Raw genomic sequence first — 20,604 nt, forward strand, 5'->3', positions numbered from 1 at the left:
CGTACAGAAGTATATTAAGAGAAAACCGAAATTTTAACTTTGTACTGCTACAAATTTCTCTTTACTATTTTAATGATCATTCTCTATATTTGAATTAGTTAAAAATAACTAATTTTCAGAAAAGCATATCTGATTGTCAGTTAAAAATAACTGATATTTTAGTACACTCATTTAACTGATTCAATTATAATTAAATAAGAATTATTAATTAAGCTTAATGAGATTAATTAATGAGTAGCTCATAATATTAATTTTTTCATTATATACTATAAAATACCGAATATTTATTCATAACAATAATAATTTGTAATACACTGAAATATTGATAAAATTTGACCAATTTTTAGTTGTTTTTTACTGATAACCATTAATTTTGTCATTGACAATAAGTTAATTTTAACTGATTGCAGAAGTAAAATGTCAGTCATTTATTGTTAGTTAACCCAGTGATTTTTAACTGATTCAAATTTAGAGAGCACAATTAAAATATAATTGTTCTTGTCGTTTCACGAATATTTATATTTTATGACCCTTATAATGCAAAACATTTCCTTCTGTATGCTTTTTAAAATTACTTTACTAAACAGTTGGTTACTTAATGTATCTATTGGACTGAATTCAGATTTATAATTGTTTAACCTAATATTCGAAAATATTTACTCGGAAACAAATCCCTGTATTTACAATAAATTCTATAATTATTACTCTACACAAGTAATTTATGCTTACAAATTAAAAACCGAGAAATCTGAAAATGTACTATATAAACAACTTTTGGGAATTTCCCAAACGTAGCATGAGCGCGTAAAGTAACCCTGAACCGCAGGGGTTCTACCTATCTTTTCTTTCGGGTTTCAGTAAGTGAGAGAGAGAAAGAGAGTCTATTTGCTCTGCTTTTTGAATGCAATTTTTCTCTAAGCCCAGATTCTCAGACCTCCGAGATGGTCGAGCGGTTAAAGCGTTTTATCTTGCGTCCCCTACGTCACCAAAACCTGCGTTGCGATATATAGTTAGGTGCTCGAATCCCTGCGTTTAGGAATTTTCTTAATATAATTATAATCTACGACTTTAATAAAAAAAAAAATGAAATACTGTGTTTAGGAGTGTGTATTTAAGTAGTTCTTCCAGCTTAAAATGAAAAAAAAATTGAAAAAAATTAAAAAATAAACAATTTAAAACATTTAAATTTAACTTAAATTTTGCTTTTTGTAATTTATTTAAAAACAATCTTATTCATTTGAAAAATGCCTATTTTATTAATTGCAAAAGATGAAAATATTATTATTGTATTTAAATTAAATATATTTTCAACTAAAAACACAAATTTTACAAAAAGCAAAGCTATTATAATAAACAGCAAAGCAATGACCAGAAAAAAGCAAGAACCCACGCTAGGTACTGTCGAACGCCTTGTTACCATACGAACAACAGAGAAAATCAAATCTGGTTATATACACGTTTCAGACATGTTCCGCGTTTCAAACCAGCTTTGGCACAGACTTGGTTACCAGATCTGGCCCAGATCTAACCAGATCAGTTACAGACCTGATCCAGACTTCAATTGCTACCCGGGATAATTGAATTCATTTGAAAAATTTTTTTGAAAATAATTGATTTCATGGGAAAAATTTGTAAAAATAATTGAATTTAAATATTTATTAAAATTGTATTGAAAATAATGTAATTCTGGCAAAAGATTTAAAATAATTGAAAAATTTTTTCAAGAAGTTTAGAAAAAATTTTAAAAATAATAAAATTGAATTCTTTCGACAATTTTTATTTAAAAAATAATTTAATTCTTGCGAAACATTAAAAATAATTGAAATTCTACAAAGAAATTTATCACAATTTTTAAGAACAAAATTGAATTCAGATATTTTATTAAAATTTTATTGAAAATAATTGAATTCTTGCAAAGAATTTGAAATAATTTAAATTTTCTCCAAAAAAATTTATAAAAAATTTTAAGAATAATTGAATTCTTAAGAGAAATTTTATTGATAATAATTGAATTTATATTTAAAAAAATTGAAATTCTGCGAAGAAATTTATCAAAATTTTTAAAAATAATTGAATTTAGATATTTATTAAAATTTTACTGAAAATAATTGAATTCTTGGGGAGAATTTATGTAAGAAATTGAAGTTATGACTAGAAATTTATAAAAAAATTTTAAGGATAATTGAATTCATTTGAAAATTTTTTTTGAAAATAATTGATTTCATGCGAAAAATTTGTAAAAATAATTGAAATTCTACAGAGAAATTTGTCAAAATTTTTAAGAACAGTATTGAATTCAAATGTTTTATTAAAATTGTACTAAAAATAATATACTTCTTGCAGAGAATTTTAAAATAATTGAAATTTTGGCAAGAAATTTATAAAATTTTTTAAAAATAATTGAATTCATGCAAAAAATTGAAATTCTACAAATTATAATTAAATTCAGATATTTTATTAAAATTATATTAAAAATAATTAAATTCTTGCAAAGAATTTTACAAAAATTGAAATTTTTTCAAGAAACTTAGAAAAAATTTTAAGAATAATTGAATTCTTTCGACAAATTTTATTTAAAAAACAATTGAATTCTTGCGAAGAATTCCAAATAATTGAAATTTCGCAAAGAAATGTATCAACATTTTTATAAATAATTGAATTCAGATATTTTATTAAAATTGTATTGAAAATATATGAATTATTGCAAAGAATGTTAAAATAATTGAAATTTTATCAAGAAATGTATAAAAAATTTATAAAATAATTGAATTCTTTCGAGAAATTTTATTGAAAATAATTGAAATTCTGTTAAGAAATTGAAATTTTCTAAAATTTTAAATTAAAACCTTTTGAAATTCATTTATTTATGAAAATTGTAAACGCAACTCTAATAAAATTAAATTATTTTTGAAAATAAAAATAAAATTTTCAAGTAAAATTATTCATTATAAATAAATTCATTCATAAATTCAATAAATCTCCTAAAATTAAAAAAATGTTTTTTTATAAACAGGAAACTTTAATTTTCACCGGTCTGTAACAAAGCATCTTTTTTGTTAAAGTAAAAGCAAAATTGAATTAAAACAAAAAGAGATGAAAAATTATTCACATTCTTATTGCACAAACATCAAACAAGTGTTTTTTATATTATAATTTATAATACAAAAAGTTTCTGTTTATACAATAAAGGAGATTAGTTTTCTCAGTGTATGCTATAATTATTATCTTCATAATTCCTCTAAATTCAATACAATAACTTTATGTATAACAATAAATAATTGCGATTTCAATACAAATGTTAGTCAAATATTTCCTCAATAAATAGCAATTTTATTATAATAAACCTTTATTCAAAATGCCATTTAAAAATATTCCAAAGCTTTGAAAATAGAAAACCCGATAATAGCCTGTGGTTATCGATGAAATTATCGTGCATGTATAGCAACTGAGGATATGTTCATAAAAGCAATTGTTGAGATGAATATTATTATACGAAAATAATCAAAATTTTATATTATTATTATTATTATTATTATTATTTAGAATTTTATTATCCGTTCTGTTTAATTTAAAGAGTAGAGCAATATTAAAAATATTAAAAGGCAGAAAAAAAATTTTAGTTTAAAAAAGGAAAAATGTCTGCGAAACTATTTCTTTTAATAACTTTTGATGTATTTAATGGACGTCTCTGTGAAAATTCCAAGTTACCAAGTATTTTCTTAAAAAATTCTTAATGGATAACCGGAAACTACTTATGAAAAACTTTCAAGAACTTTCCTGCATACTGAAAATTAAATGCTTTTATAGTTACATAACTTTATTATTGGAAATTCTTTAACTTTGCAATATTTATTCTGCTCATTTCACGATAAGAATATTTTACTAGAATAGTGTTGAGAATCATCTTATTAACACAAAACAAGTTTTATATTATTTTTGTGAAGCTTTTCTTATAATAAAATACTCCAAATACCGCAAATACCACAAGTATCTATAAATCTATAAAGATCATTTTTGAAACCATGCATTTATTTTATAAACACTTTGCTCTAATATTCTTTTTCATATTATAATTTTAAACAAAATTGCGAAGTTTGAATCTTAAATATTTAAATTTCCTTTTTCGGAATTTGCGGAGAAAAAACTAACTTTCTATAATGCTTACAAAATTTAAAATTTAAAATAACAATAATTTCGTATTTATGATCGAATTAGGTTGAAAAATAGGTGAACCAAAGCGATTTTCAAAGTTCTACAAGTTATTTATAAAACTTTAAAAGTTACTTCCAGGCTTCAATAGAGGTCTGAAAATTTAAATTTAATATAAAAACTGTACAAATGTACAAATGCCGTCAAACTGCTCACGATTAAAAATTTTAATAAAAAATTTAATTAATTTCAATTATGCAAACGGGATTAAAACTGCATTGAATTTATTAAAAATAAGCTTCTATGCAGTTCAATTTAATTAAAAATTTGTAATATGATATAATTATACATACATCTATTTACTTACATATATAAACTCGACAGAAAATATTATGAGATTTTTAACTCACCTGAAACAAAAAGAAAAGAAAATTCTTAATATTATAATTACTAGTTTCTGGGCACCACAATTTAGTGCTAATTTATTTATTTGTTTTAGATAAAAATTTTATTCGATATAAATAAAACTTTAATTTGAACCAAATAAAATTTTATTGAAACCAAATAAAATTTATTTGAACGAAATAAAATTTATTTGAATAACCAAATAAAATTTAATTAAAACAAATAAAAAGTCCAGTTGGCTCAAGATCAAATATCTTTTTTTTTGGATGTAGGTGATGTAATTGACACAATTTAAAAAAAAAGGTGAAACGACAATATATTAATGGAAATTTGGAAGTCACTCTTCGCAAATGTTGGCCCAATATTATCACGACAACCATGAGACTTGGCAATAAAAATTCTCACCAGCTATGTATTCACATTTTACACCAGTAATGTAAACACGCATAACAAGCGAAGTAGACATTCCCTGAATCGAAACCCAATGTAGAGAGGTGATTTCACATTCCAAAGTGACCGTTTTATTTACTGTTCCCAAAGTATCCAATGTTAAAATAAACATATTTTTTTTTATCAACATATTTATAGAAACGTAAACAATGAAATTGATTCCGAAAATAAAAAAGTCCAATAACAATTACTATTGTATCAACATATATGGATAAAAAGATACTTCATAATTCCAAAATGGACAATTATATATCAAACAGTTCTTTTAATTTTTACGAAGAATTGTATTAACAACATTTGAAAATATGTAATTTCTTTTAAGGAATTTAGTTAAAATTTTAATGAAATTTATTATATTAAAGAATTTTATAACAATTTTTGAAAATAATTGAAAACTTTTTGAAGAATTTTACTCAATTTTTTAAAAATAATTAAATACTTGACAAAGAATTTAAATAATAATTTGTGAAAACAATTGAATTCAAGAGAAGAATTTTATTAAAATTTTTGAAAATTATTGACTTTTTGAGAAGAATTTTTAACAAATTTTTGATGATAATTTAATTCTTGAGAAGAATTTCCCTATCTAATTATAAAGATAATTTAATTCTTAAAGAGAATTTTTAAAAAAATTTTTAAATAATTTAATTTCTGCAAACTATTTTATTACTTTTCAAAAGAATTGAATTCTTGTGATGAATATTGTTATTTATGAAAATAATTGAATTTTGCACTGAATTTTATTAAAATTTCTAAAAATGATTGTCTTTTGTCGAAGAATTTTATTAATTTTGAAAATAATTGAATTTTGCACTGAATTTTATTAAAATTTCTAAAAATAATTAAATTTTATGTAAATAATTGAATTCTTTCAAAGAATTTGAAACAAAAACATTTTTTTAAATGATTGATTTTATCGAGGAATGAAAATCAAATTTTTAAGAATAAATACATTTTCTAAGCAATTCCTGTCCAATTACATTAAAAAGAATTGAAATCCTGCGATGAATTAAACTTAATTGAATTTTTTTTAAATTTTCCAAAATAATTGAATTCCTGAGAAGAATTTTATTATTTATGAAAATAATTTAATTATTGAGACAAAATTTTATTAATATGTTTTAAAAGAATTGAATTTTTGTAACAATTTTTGTTATTTTTCAATACAATTGAATTGTTGCGAACAATTTTATTAGAATTTTCTAAATTAATGTAAAAATTATTGAATTCTTGTGATGAATATTATTATTTATGAAAATAATTGAATTTTGCAAAGAATTTTATTAAAATTTCTTAAAATAATTGATTTTATGGCCGAAGAATTTTGTTGTTTATCAAGATAATTGAATTTCACAAAGAATTTTATTAAAATGCCTTTAGGAAAATTGAATTTTTGGGAATAATTTTGTTAATTATCGACAAAATTGAATTCTATCAAAGAATTATTTATATATAAATAATTTAATTCTTGGGAAGAATTTTATTAAAATCTAAAAAAATAATTGAATTCTTTCAAAAAATTTAATTAAAATTGTATTTAAAATAATTGATTTCTTTCGAACAATTTTATTAAAATATTTTGAAAATAATTGAATTTCTGTGAAAAATTCTAATATTTTTTGTAAATAATTGAATTCTTCCAAAAAATTTAAAAGAAAACATTTTTTTTTAAATAATTAATTTTTCCGAGGAATTGAAATTAAAATTTTCCAGCAATTCCTGTAAAATTGTATTAAAAATAATTGAAATCCTGCGATGAATTTTATTATTTTTAAAAATAATTAAATAGTTGCAAAGAATTTTATTAAAATTTTCAAAAATAATCGAATTCCTGAAAAGAATTTTAATATTTACGAAAATAATTGAATTATTGCGAAAAATTTTAATAAAATGTTTCAAAAGAAATTGAATTTCTATGAAAAATTTTTGTTATTTTAGAAAATAATTGAATTTTTCAGAAGAAGATTATAAACATTGTTTTACATAGTTAATTTTTTCGAAATATAGTATTAAAAATAATTGAAATTCTTCGATGAGTTTTATTATTTATGAAAATAATTGAATTATTGCGAAGAATTTTATTAAAATTTTTAAAAATAATTGAATTTATGTGAAAAATGTTATTATTAGTGGAAGTAATTGAATTATTGTAAAATTTCGAAATTTTTTTAAAAAATGCTATTCTAAATTAATTGAATTCCTGTCGAAATTTGATTATTTATGAAAATAATTGAATTTTGGATGAATTTTATCAATTTTTTTAAAATAATTTAATTATTTTGCGAAATTTTATGAAAAATAAGAATATACCAGATATTGAAAATAGAATTTCGAATACTTTTTGAAAATAATTGAATCGTTTTAAAGAATTTGATACGATTTTTGAAAAAAAAAAAATTTTTTTTTTTTTTTGAGAACAGTTTTTTGATTTCTAGTATTCTAGGTTTTAGTAGATAAAGTGCGATGCCTGAACATGGATAAAAAGATAATTCATAATTCCAAACTGGAAAATTATCTCGAACATTTTTATTAAAAAATCAATTAACCACATTTTATATAGTTTTTTGTTGGGTTTTTAAAATTATTATTATATAATATTGAAGTTAAATTACTCTTTTCCTGAAAATTGAAAGTAACTCACAATTGAATTTAGATTTAATTTGAAAATAATCTTGAGAGCCTGGTCAGTAAATGTGATTTCCTAGTGAGATGAGACTACTAAGAAGATTGTCGAGAAATTCAAACACGAAAGCAGAAGATGAGAAGCGTCGCGTCGCTTCGAAGGAAATGAATATAACTATACACGAAAAAGTCGCCTTCTGTGAAAACGTTGAAGAGAAGAGATAGATGAAGATTTTTTTTCTTTTTTTCGGTTCGTTTTACTTCAAAGGAACTATGGTTGAAAACTGAAAAGAAACAAGCCAATTTTCATCAGTTACTGTTCTCTTGTGAACACTCCACAGAAAAGCGAGCAGGTGTTTATAAGCGATTTCAGGGAGCGACATCTCAGAAATCTAGGTTAAGTGCAATTAAGTGAACCTTTTCAGATATTTTCTACAGAGCCTGATTTCTTATGCGGATCACAGTGTCTGTGCTTTCATGCACTTAAGGGAATATTACCATCTAGAAATCTGTCTCCTACAGAACTTTTCACGACTATTTTTCTCACCACATTTAACCAACTTTTAAACGTAAATGTTTTTTAATGAAAAAAAAAAAAACTTTTCATGTCTAATATCAAGTGGATTAGCTCATTTGATTATTTTCTGTCTTAATTGTTTAAAAAATTTAACTACTTTTTATTGGGTGTTTTGCTCGCAACTTCTTCGAATACATTTCATACTTTGAAAAATTCTTTTTTATTCAGCTGACAAGGGATGACGTTAAAACTGCATATTCCAAACTTGATCCCCTACCAGCAGCAAAGGAAAGATCGCAAAAAGAATTTCAAGATCTCTTTTCCGCAAGAATGAAAGATGCACTATGCAGCATTGTGTGGATTCACGAATGTAATTTATATTTGATAAAAGAAGACATGGTTTGAAACAACAATGTTGTCATCTGTATTCAGAAATATGTATCCCATCATGAGTGAAAGTCCTTCCTCTGTGAAGAAAATTCTTTTGCGGGTGGAATTTAGACGCATGACCGTGAACGCTAATTGAATACCATCAACGCTTCTAATAAGCACTCAACGGATTGTTATGCTTCTGCTCGCGCAGGACAAATGAACCAAAAATTCAAGAGGGACGCGCCTTCAAAGCTAACAAGAATGTTTGGAATTCACATTTGCAAGGGAGACAACACACGTGCCCTTTAGGAACTGCGTTTGTCTGTCCTCGTCCATTCGAAGAAAGGGTCGAGGCGAGGGTACAGAGTCTGCGGAAAAAATAAACTCGCCACACAAAACAGTTGACATTGCTCCATTCAAACTACATCTCGAGACAATCAAACACTGATTGACAAATATAAAAAAACTATTCATCTTCGTTTTCCGTCAATTTCAAAATTATCTATTCATCAAAAACAATCCTACAAATAAATTGAAATGTCTTTCGAAATTCTTCAACTTGATGCTAAATAATATTCAAATCCATTGTGAATGCAAATTGTAGAAAGATTTTTCACATATTTATAAATTGAGGAATCACTTCACAGTTGCCATAAAAATTTAACTTTGTTTTTCCCTGACTTTTCCCTGATTTCCAAACACAACTTTTGACTTTTTCCCTCACACTAAAGAATATTCTGATACACTCTCAAAATTATTAGATACTCAACAAAATGTTCTATTAAATTTATTTACAAATTTCTTCAAAAGTCAAATTATTCCAAAACATCAATAACTTCATCTTTAAATAAATATTTAATCATAACTTTTTTTCATTGAAATTAAGATGTTCAAAAATTTCAAATTCAAACCTTTTCAAATTGAACAACTCATAAAAATATTATTATAATATAAAACATAAGGAAATAGATTTAGACCGATTTCTTTATGTGCAGACTTCGCACTTGATAATTCATTTAAAAAAAAGTATCTTTCAAACTGACAAAATTACATTCCCTATTTTTTATTTTCTTGACTTTTTCCTAATTTTCATCAAGAATATTTACTTCTTTTTTATCCTGCGAATAAATTCAATTCCTGCAACGAATTCTTACGAAGATTTTTACAAAAATTTTTTAAATAATTAAATTATGTTTGGAAATTTAATGAAACTAGTAGATATTGAAAATCATTGAATTGAGAAATTTTTAAAAATAATTAAATTTTACAAAGAATTTTATTAAAATTTTTGACAATAACTGAATGTCTACGTGGTATTTTATTTATTTATTATTTTTTTAAATTTAATTTCTAAAAACCATTTTATTAATAATTATAAAAGTAATGTAAGTAATGTAAGTAAGTATAAATTTTTGCGAACGATTTTATTGGAACTTTTAATTGAATTTCCAAGAAGAATTTTATTACTTTTAAAAAGGATTGAATTCTCATTATAAATATTGTTATTTATGAAGATAATTGAATTTTGCATAGAATTTTATTAAAATGTCTCAAAGTAATTGAATTTTCGGGAATAATTTTGTTATTTATCGACACAATTAAATTCTTTCAAAAATTATTTATGTAAATAATTGAATTCTTAGGAAGCTTTTTATTAAAATCTAAAAGAATAATTGAATTATTTTAAAAAAATTTAATTAAAATTGTGTTTAAAATAATTGATTTCTTTCGAACAATTTTATTAAAATATTTGAAAATAATTGAATTCCTGTGAAAAATTCTAACATTTTTGTAAATAATTGAATTCTTCCAAAGAATTAAAGAAAACATTTTTCTAAATGATTGAAATTAAGTTTTGAAGAATAATTACATTTTTTTTAGCAATTCCTGTAAAATTGTATTAAATATAATTGAAATCCTACGATAAATTTAATTATTTATGAAAATAATTGAATTTTAGTTGTTAAGAATTTTATTAAAATTTTCAAAAATAATTGAATTCCTGAGAAGAATTTTAATATTTACGAAAATAGTTAAACTATTGCGAAAAATGTTATTAAAATATTTCAAAAGAATTGAATTTCTGTGAAAAAAATTTGTTATTTTAGAAAATAATTGAATTCTTGAGAAGAATTTCATAAACATTGTTTTAAATAATTAATTTTTTCGAAATATAGTAAATATTATGAAAATTGTATTTTAAATAATTGAATTATTGTGAAATTTCGAAATTTTTTTGAAAATGCTATTCTAAATTAATTGAATTTCTGTGGAAATTTCATTATTTATGAAAATAACTAAATTTTGAATGAATTTTATAAATTTTTTTTTAAATAATTGAATTCTTTTTGCAGAATTACTTACAAATTTTTTATAATAAATTATTTTCTGCGACGAATTAAATGTTATTTATGAAAATATTTGAATTATTGCAACGAATTTCATTGTTTTATTGAATAATTGAATGTTTCTTAAAACTGAATTCTTTCCTCAAGTTTTACTAAAATTTTTAATAATAATTGCATTTTTCAAGGAATTTATTTAAAATTGTATTAAAAATATTTGAAATTCTGTGATGAAAATAATTGAATTCGTAAATGAAATTTTATTATTTATGAAAATAATTGAATCTTTCCGTAGAATTGTATCAAAAAGTTTTTTCTATAATTAAATCTGTTGATAAATTTTATGAAAATAGTAAATATTGAAAATTATTGAATTGCAAAAAACTTTCGAAAGTAATTGAAATTTTGCAAAGATTTTTATAAATTTTTTAAAATAATTGAATTTCTTCGAAGAATTTTATGACTTTTGAAAATAATTGAATTTTTTTTATGAATATTGTAATTTATGAAAATAATTGAATTTTGTAAAGAATTGTATTAAAATTCCTAAAAATTGAACCCCTTGATGCAAGAACCAGACGCAGCCCATTTAATTTCAATGGTCTATGTCTGGTTCTTGCATCAAGGGGTTCAATTATTGAATTTCTGTGAAGAATTTTGTTATTTATAAAGATAATTGTTTTAAAACTTTTGTAATAATTAAATAATATTAAAAAAACAACCAACTTTTAAACATAATTGAGACTTGACTTTGACAAAATACTAATCTTTCAAATTTTATAAATTTCATGAAAAATTTCATCGATCATAAATTTCAAGATTTGAAACTTTCGAAACAAAAGTTTTCAATTGAAAGTTTGAACGGAACTTTGCTAAATTTGGTGTAAATGCATCATTAAAAGATAAAAGAAAAAAATAGGGGAAATTTTGAAAATAGGATAAGTTTAGGGGTCAAAATTAAAAAAGGAGACTTTTAGGGAAATAGGGGACAAACTGTGAAGCCTGTTAATATTACATTAACGAGCGCGAAGACAATTCCTCTGGGATCGAGTTTAAGAGAAAAATCCGAACCGAATTGAAAATTTAGGATGCTATAATTTTTAGATTAGAGCACTTTTGAAGGAAATGCTCCAGCTCAATTTCGAAACTAGTACTATCCGCAATTCCGCAGTTTACGTATAGTGTGTTGTGCGTGCATTTCAATAGTTCCTCAATTTCCCTATAAATGGTTTTCGTAGAAGCATTATGCATCTGCTTTCAAATGACAAGCACAGTAATTTTTCATGTAAATTTCTCCCATCCAGTAGTAAAATCGTATTTTCCCTCTGAAATTTTCATTAACCTATTCACTGTACATACTCAAAATGTTCCTCGAAATGAAGAGAGACCCTTTTTACGACGATGGTTATTGAAATTGAAAATTGCATTTTCAAAATGGAGAAAATGAAATATTTCCAATTTAATTAATTAGTACGAGAGCTGGCACTATTAGAGATTCCTTTCGAGTACCTACAGAGGCAGTCGACTCAAGATGGTAAACTGCTTTATGCCATATAACTGGGACTTAGGAGAGCAAAGAGCATTGACTATGACAGTGTCTGCACGTGGGCAACCGCACGAGAAACGGACTTGAAGCAACGGTGAATCTTAATGACAAAACCGAAACTTCGATAAAGAGAACTCAAGATGACTTTGATGTTCAAAATTGCAGACAAGATAACTTATTGAATAGCAATTTTCAGGCAAATTAAATTCTTATTTTCACGATTCTATTATTCTCAACTTCCTATATAATTTAATGTTGAAAACTCTAATATCTTTTATGTAAATATTTCCTTACGCTTCAATTAAGTGTTGAAAAGTGAATCTCAAGGCTTTTCTGCTGGCACATCGATTTTTAAATCTAAACTAATAAACATTTAAGTACCAAGGTTTTAAAAGATAATTTAAAGGTCAAACACGCTTTCCATAAAATTTGAATTCTAATCTCTTTATATATGTCCGATTTCGTTGCTATCCCTCACATTATTCACAATTTTAATTAATTTTATGAAAATTATTATATACAACTTATAATGATGGCTTCATTAACTGCTAGTATATTCTTTATGATTTTACTCCATAGCACTGCTCGAACCAGTGAAAATTTTAATAATTTTATAAGAATAATTACATTTTTCGAAATTAATTTTTTTTTTCATGTTTTTAACTGCAATATTTTTAAAAAATTTTGTAAACGTTCTTTTTGAATTTTCAAATTCATTTGTTTACAATTTAATTTTACAAAATTTCAATTAATCATATCTTTCCTAAACTCACGTTATGGAAACGAATTTCTTTTTAGGAAAGTCGCATTAAATAATACAATTTATCACACTATTAAATCACTATTATCACTATTATTTATTATAATAAATATATATATATATATATATATATATATATATATATATATATATATTTTATATTTATTATTTATTATAATTTTTTTTATTTATTATTTATTTTTTTTATTATCACTATTATTATTATCACTATTATCACTATTATTATTATTATATTATTATTTTATCACTATTTTTTTGTTAAAAAGCCAAACATTATATCAATAACAAAAGCATTTATCTAAAGCTGAATCCTCACAGAACTAGAGTTTGGGAAAAATAAAAGTTTTTTTATTTATTATACAAAGAGATTACGTGAGAAAATCGGTACATTTGATGTCGAAAAAATAGTGCGTCCACTTATCTGCCTTTGATTAATCGTTTCAGAAATAATCCATTTGTATCAACCATCCCTATAGACTTTCCTGCTTTATAATACAAATCATTAATACATTTTTTGCTATACAACTAACAATTTTTCCCTAAGTGAAACTTTAGACAAATGACTCATTCAATTTTTTAATTTTTTTCGGAGAAATAATTTTCATGTTTATAATTAAAATTCTTCAAAAATTTCATTATTTATTTACTATTTTTCGAAAAATTATTTTTAAATATTTTGAAAATATTAATTTAAAAAATTTGTTTATTACAATTTTTTGAAAATATAATATCTTAATAAATCAATTAATCAATTTAGAATTGAAGTTATTGCAAGGATAAGAAAAAAAGTGAATATTTTATATGGAAATCAGGAAAAAGTCTGTTTTTTTAAATAAAATTTTTTTACTTTTTAAGCTACTTTTTGCTACTATTTTAAAATTAATTTTCAAGTGCAAAGTCTGTATTTATAAACAAAAGTATAATTTTTTTTTTCAAAAAGCATAGTAATGTTCTTTGCAAATAACTTCTCTCACGTGAACATAATTTCGTGCTTAATTTCATTACAATCTGTTCTCTAGGTTAATCACTGTACGCTCCGAACGATCAGTTTGCTCATTGCCAACCCAAATTACATTCGATTAACTCTCATGATTCCTTTTCCAAATTGCACTCTAATTCGTACGTTTCAATTTTTTTCGATTAAAAAAACGAAAATAAAATTCCGTTATTAATAAATCCATTCACTGAATTTACAAATAAAAAATTTTTATTTATTGCACCCATTAAAGGAAATATAGAAGTTATAAAATTGTAATTAGTTGATATGAATTCTAGTTTATGTGACAGAAAGAATGTTAAATCTAATTGTTTTGCAAAAAAATCTACTTTTTGGTGAATTCAGGCTTCACAGTGCCCCTAAAAATTATTTTAGGGGAAATAGGGGACTTTTAGGGGACCATAAGAATTAGTTAAATAAAGATAAAAATAGAATTTATTTATACAGGGTTGCCACAAAAATTTAACTTTATTTTTCCCTGACTTTTCCCTGATTTTCAAACACAACTTTCACTTTTTCCCTCACCCTGAAGAATATTATGATTCATTCTAAAAATTATTAGATACTCAAAAAAAATGTTCTATTAAATTTATTTACAAATTTCTTCAAAAGTAAAATTATTCAAAAAACATCAATAACTTCATCTTTAAATAAATATTTAATCATAACTTTTTTTCATTGAAATTAAGATGTTCAAAAATTTCAAATTCAAACCTTTTCAAATTGAAGTTTCTTTATGTTTTATAATAATTAAAGATGACCGACTGACAAAGTCATAAGTTTATTATTACAAGAATATTGTTACTGTAATTTCTTTAAAATTATTTGTATCATTTCAATTCAATTAACATTTTTTAGAATTTTTAACTAAAATTCTACTTTAAATCAATAACATCAATTATTATTCAATTAAACTTTTTCAAAAAAATTAATTCTACAGAATTGTTAGTTAAAAGTACGAAAAACGATAATTTAATTCTACGAGAAATCAATTATTTAAATACAAAAATAAATAATATCGAATGTTTCTTAAAATTTAATTTTTACGAAGAATTGTATTAACAACTTTTGGAAATATTTAATTTCTTTTAAGGAATTTAATTAAAATTTTAATGAAATTTATTACATTAAAAAATTTTATAACAATTTTTGAAAATAATTGACAACTTTTTGAAGAATTTTATTCAATTTTTTAAAAATAATTCAATTCTTGATAAGATTTTAAATAATAATTTTTGAAAACAATTGAATTCATGAGAAAAAGTTTATTAAAATTTTTGAAAATAATTGACTACTTGAGAAGAATTTTAAAAAAATTTTTGTTGATAATTTAATTCTTGACTAGGATTTTTAAAAAATTTTGAAAATAATTTAATTTCTGAAAAGTATTTTATTAGTTTTCAAAAGAATTGAATTCTTGCAATGAATTTTGATATTTATCAAAATAATTGAATTGTGGAAAAGAATTTTATTAAAATTCCTTAAAATAATTGATTTTTATTGGAAGAATTTTGTTGTTTATTAAGATAATTGAATTCTTTTGCAGAATTACTTAAAAATTGTTGAAAATAATTGATTTTCTGCGACGAATTAAATGTTATTTATGAAAATATTTGAATTATTGCAACGAATTTTATTGTTTTATTGAATAATTGGACGTTTCTTAAAATTGAATTATTTCCTCAAGTTTTAATAAATTTTATAACAATAATTGCATTTTTCAAGGAATTTATTTAAAATTGTATTAAAAATATTTGAAATTCGGCGATGAAAATAATTGAATTCGTAAATGAAATTTTATTATTTATGAAAATAATTGAATCTTTTCGGGAATTAATAATTTTGTTATTTATTGACAATAAAATTTTTAAGAATAATTGTATTTCTCTCGAGCAATTCCTGTAAAAATTGTATTAAAAATAATTGAAATCCTGCGATGAATTTTATTATTTATGAAAATAATTGAATCTTTTCGGGAATTAATAATTTTGTTATTTATTGACAATAAAATTTTTAAGAATAATTGTATTTCTCTCGAGCAATTCCTGTAAAAATTGTATTAAAAATAATTGAAATCCTGCGATGAATTTTATTATTTATGAAAATAATTGAATTTTTAAAAAAAAACTTGAATTGAATTTGGACATTCAATACTTTAGGAATGTAAATTTTTATAAAAGTCCTGAATAAAATAATCGTCTTTTTCGATAATTTCGCCATTAAAATCGACTATTTTTTGGGTTTTAAAGTGTCGAACCGAGGCTAAATATATTCAACAATATAAAATTGAGTATTTGATTGAAGAATATAATTTCTCTCTTAGAGTAAAAAGAAGGAGACATTATTCAAGTGAAATTTCTTGCAAATATTCCACGTAGATCAATATATTTGAATTTCTTGACAAAAAAGCATGGGACGACGTAAGAGCGCAAGAAAAGCTGAAATTATATCAGAGGGAGAGAATAGGTTAAATCAGACCAGCTGTTACATCTTCTTCCCCTACTCGGTGTTAGAGCTGAGCAAAATCATAATATGGATAGCGTTGATGAATGCGGTGGTGGAATTTTATTAAGCAATCGCGTTAAACTACTTTAAAATATCTTTACTTCTCTCATTCAACAAAATGGCGAATAATAATTCCATTTATTTTACGGTCATGTGCAGTGAATTCACTGCACTAATGGCATAGATTTTCTGATCGTTTCTGACAAAGAAAAATATAATAGTGAGTATCGTGTGGTCTGTGTACCTTTCATCTGCTTCTTGGCCACTGCTTCTGCTCTCTGATGATCGTCGTGCTTTTTCAGAAAGTCGATCGATGAACGTCAGTAAATTAGAGGAAAATTTTTTACTTTTGTTTTATGATAATCGCTTTGGCCCTGAAGTTGGCGACGACGCTCGGCGTCAATATATTATTTTAACATTTTATTATTTTTTTTCTTTTCCTATACTGAAAAAAATGCTATTGAAATTTGAATCAATGATATATTTTATAAACGGCATTTTTAATATCGTTCGAATACAAATACTGCGTCGGCTTAATAACATGTGCTATTCATTATTGCACTCTAGAATTAAATTCATCTTGCAAGAAAAAAATTAATCTCTAAACTTGAAATAACATAAATCTTAAATCCTGTGAAATATAACTTTATGTCTAAATTACACATTGCAGTGATAATTAATGTAATCTATTGTGTTTGATTTTGTCAAACTTTATACCTAAAAACGCCATAAATTCACACCTTTGATTTAGAGATTTGTCATTTCACACCTTCTCTTAAGTGGATTACATTGTGTTTTTTATTTTGTAAAATAATTGTTTAAACAAGTTTTATGCATACGTTTTTATATCATGTTAAAGAAAATATGAATTAGTAATAATATTTTTTACTTCTAAGCCGTCGAAAGTTTCTCAATATAAGAAAAGTCGATTATTTATTTTAATAATTTTAATTACTTAACGTATATTTTATTGTTATAGAGTCTACTCAATTCATATAATTGTCAGAATTAAATTAATTTTTTTTGAAAATATTCAAAGTAATCGGCTATCTTTTAAAAGACGTAAAATCTTCCGTCAATAAATAAAATATTCCAGAACTTACACAGGAGGGCAAAGTAGCAATTTCTTATAAAATTATGATAATAAATTTCCTGTTAGTTTCGCTTTTATTATAAAACAACATCAAGCTTACGAGATTCATCAGATGCATCGATTCTTATAAAGCAGATAATCGATATTGCGTTCACTGTCTTTGATAAAAAAAAACTGCCAACGGAAAATATTGTTTGTGTTAGTCCGCAAAACTAAATATACTTATATTCATCGTTTTTTTAAACTCTTTTCCTGCATTTAAAGTTTTTTGCTTTATTAGATTATCCTTTTTAAAAGAATCACCATTTTTTAGCCTTTTGGCTAATCAGGGTTGCCACGCTTTTGCTCATTTCAAATTCCCTGACTTTTCCAGGTTTTCCAGGTTTTTAAAACTACATTTATATTTTACAAAATTTTTAATTCTAACCTTTTTGAAATTAAACAACTTTTAAAAAATTGTTATAAAACAAAGAAATCGATCACTCCGACTCCGAGTCTTTGACTCGGAGCAATCGATATCTTCATGTTTTATAATAATTAAAGTTGACCGAGTGATAAAATCATTATTTTATATTAATAAGAATATTGTTACTCTAACTTATTCAAAGTTACCTTCATTATTTTAATTCAATTATTGTTTTCCAGAATTTAAAACTAAAGTTCTTCTTTATAAAGTTTAAATTAATTATTATTAATAATTTCTGAAAAATTTCTTTCAACATTTTCAAATCATTTTGTTTACAATTCAATTTTACGAAATTTCATCGATTATTCAGGTATTCGGAATTCCTTAATCAAATATTATATATTAGAAAATAAAAACTTGAAATAATTTCAAAAAAATTCAATTCAACTTTTATAAACAAATTAAATCTACACAATTTTAAGTTAAAAGTGTGAAAAATTCAAACATTCAAAGATTATAATTTGAGACCTGCTTTTCAAAACTCAATTATTATCTAAAGTTTTAACTGAAATTCATATTTGAATAAATTATTATTAGAAAATTCTACGCCAATTCAATTATTTAAATACAAAAAAAAATAATTTATTGAAGAATTCAATGTTTTTTAAAATTCAACTCTCATTTAAAGAATTTTATCAACAAATTTTTAAATAGGTAATTAACATACTTTTGACGAATTTCAATGAAACTTTTAAGAATAATTTCATTTTTCGAGAAATTAGATTAAAAATGTATTAAAAATAATTGAATATCTGTAAAAACTTTGATTGAATTAAGAAATGTTTTTGAAAATAATTGAATTTTAGAGAAAAATTTTAATATTTATAAAAATAATTGAAATTTTGACTATAACTTTTTTTAAACTTTTGACCATAATTGAATTCAATTTCTGCAAAGAATTTTATTACTTTTGAAAATAATTGAATTCTTGAGACGAATTTTTTAATAATATTTCTTCTTAAATACCTAATTATTTTTAATACAAAAATAAATAATTTATTAAATAATTGAATGTTTCTCAAAATTGAATTCTCATAAAGAATTTTATTAACAAATTTTTAAATAATTGAATTCTTTTGACGAATTTTAATAAAATTATTAAGAATAATTACATTTTTCGAGGAATTCGATTAAAATTGTATAAAAAATAATTGAAATTCTGCAATGAGTTTTATTATCTATGAAAATAATAATTGAATCCTTGTAACAAATTGTATTACATATTTATAAAAATAATTGAATCTCTGTAAACATAAATTGAATATTTTTGAAAATAATAGAATTATTGCGAAGAAATTTATAAAAAAATTTTAAAATAATTCATTTCTTTTGGAAAATTTTATTAAAATAGTAGATATTGAAAATCATTGACTGGAGGAGAATTTTTGAAAAAAAATTTAATTTCTTAAAAAGAATTTCATTAAAATTTTTAAAAATAATTGAATTTTGGAAAAAAATTTTAATATTTATAAAGATAATTGAAATTTTGACGATAATTTATTAATTATTTTAAACTTCTGATCATAATTGAATTTCTGCGAAGAATTTTAGTACTTTTGAAAATAATTGAATTCTTGAGACGAATTTTTTAATAATTTTCTTTTTAAATACCTAATTGAATTCTTTTGTGAAATTTTATTGAAATAGTAGATACTGAAAGTAATTGTATTTTGATAAATTATAGAAATTAATGAAATTTCTACGAAGAATTTTATTAACATTATTTTGGAAAAAAAATTGAATTGTTAAAAAGAATTTCATTAAAATTTTTGAAAATAATTTAATTCTTTCAAGAAATTTAATTATACTTATATTCTAATAAATAAATTATTAGGAAGGATTTTTAAAATAATTGAATTTCTTTGATGAATTTTAATAAAATTTTTACGAATAATTACATTTTGCGAGAAATTTCATTAAAATTGTATTTAAAATAATTGAAATTTTGCGATGAGTTTTATTATTTATAAAAATAATTGTAAATCTATAAATTTTTTTATTATTTATGAAAATAATTGAATCTCTGTAAAAAATTTGATTATTTATGAAAATAATTGAATTGCGAAGAAAAATTGTAAAAGCAACTCTTTTAAAATTGAATTAAGAAATTTGAATTAAAGAAAAATTATATTTCAAGAATAAGCTCAATAACTTTAGAAAACAATAATTTTCCAGGATCCCAATAAAAATTCCCTGACTTTTCCAGGTTTTTTCAAGGTTTATAAAATTCCCTGACATTTCCAGGTTTCCAGGTTGCGTGGCAACCCTGAAATTACCAATTAATAGTAAATAATTATTTTTTTGTAATTTTAATAATTTGAATTATAATTAATATATCTTTTTTCTAAAAAGGCTA

The 20,604-nt window shown here is 22.7% G+C and overlaps 2 protein-coding genes across 2 annotated transcripts in view; one reads left to right on the forward strand and one right to left on the reverse strand.

Annotated features, from left to right (window-relative positions):
• The window catches only part of LOC122501453 (syndecan-like), a 161,644-nt gene that overhangs the window by 136,902 nt on the left and 4,138 nt on the right, over positions 1-20,604 (reverse strand). The window lies entirely within an intron of this gene.
• The window catches only part of LOC122501451 (protein scarlet-like), a 62,664-nt gene that overhangs the window by 15,287 nt on the left and 26,773 nt on the right, over positions 1-20,604 (forward strand). The gene's annotated exons all lie outside the window — the stretch shown is intronic.

This window comes from Leptopilina heterotoma, unplaced genomic scaffold (genome assembly GCF_015476425.1).
Source record: "Leptopilina heterotoma isolate Lh14 unplaced genomic scaffold, ASM1547642v1 Lhet_21, whole genome shotgun sequence".
Lineage (NCBI taxonomy): Eukaryota > Metazoa > Arthropoda > Insecta > Hymenoptera > Figitidae > Leptopilina > Leptopilina heterotoma.